The sequence below is a fragment of the Suncus etruscus genome, chromosome 16 (genome assembly GCF_024139225.1).
Source record: "Suncus etruscus isolate mSunEtr1 chromosome 16, mSunEtr1.pri.cur, whole genome shotgun sequence".
NCBI lineage: Eukaryota > Metazoa > Chordata > Mammalia > Eulipotyphla > Soricidae > Suncus > Suncus etruscus.
The window spans coordinates 69,968,578-69,969,192 of record NC_064863.1 but is presented as its reverse complement, the minus strand read 5'-3'; positions in this window follow the sequence as shown (position 1 = coordinate 69,969,192).

The following is a 615-nucleotide window of genomic DNA, read 5'->3' as shown; positions in this document are numbered from 1 at the left end:
TTTGCCAGAACATGACATAAAAAAAGAATTACGTGTAGACTAAATTATAAAACCACATTAAGCAAACCTTCCTACTAACAGAACAGGAACCTGGAAATGTATGTTCACACGTACACTAAGACACAGAATACATTCTTTTTACTCAGCTATTAACTCCATGGCAAGCTGGGGGCAGAGACCTTGATAAACAAGACTCACACATTTTAAGAGAAACATTAATGCTGATCAGATTATTTAGGACTTGCTGAGATAATTTTTAGGAATCAGTTAGTCTACTTTAAAGTACAAAATGGCTCTATGAAGAGTAAAGATAAATGATAAGCCTGTAGCCTTTCCAATTGATTTCTAATAAAATTCTAAAAAATAAATCAGTAAATTTCTAATAGCAAAACTGTTTTCTGTGTGATTAAAATGAACATTCCTATTGACTTAAATTTGATTTAGTTACATTGAGAAACAAGTACGGTTCAGTTCTGCTTGGTGGAAATGATCAGTCTTTTTGCTCATGGACTTTTGATTGTTTCTTGAAATAAAATGCATTGGCTGTGCAAAAAATAAAGTCCATAAAAATAAACTAATGACTGATTAAAACTTTCAAATCAATTCTCTGCCAGG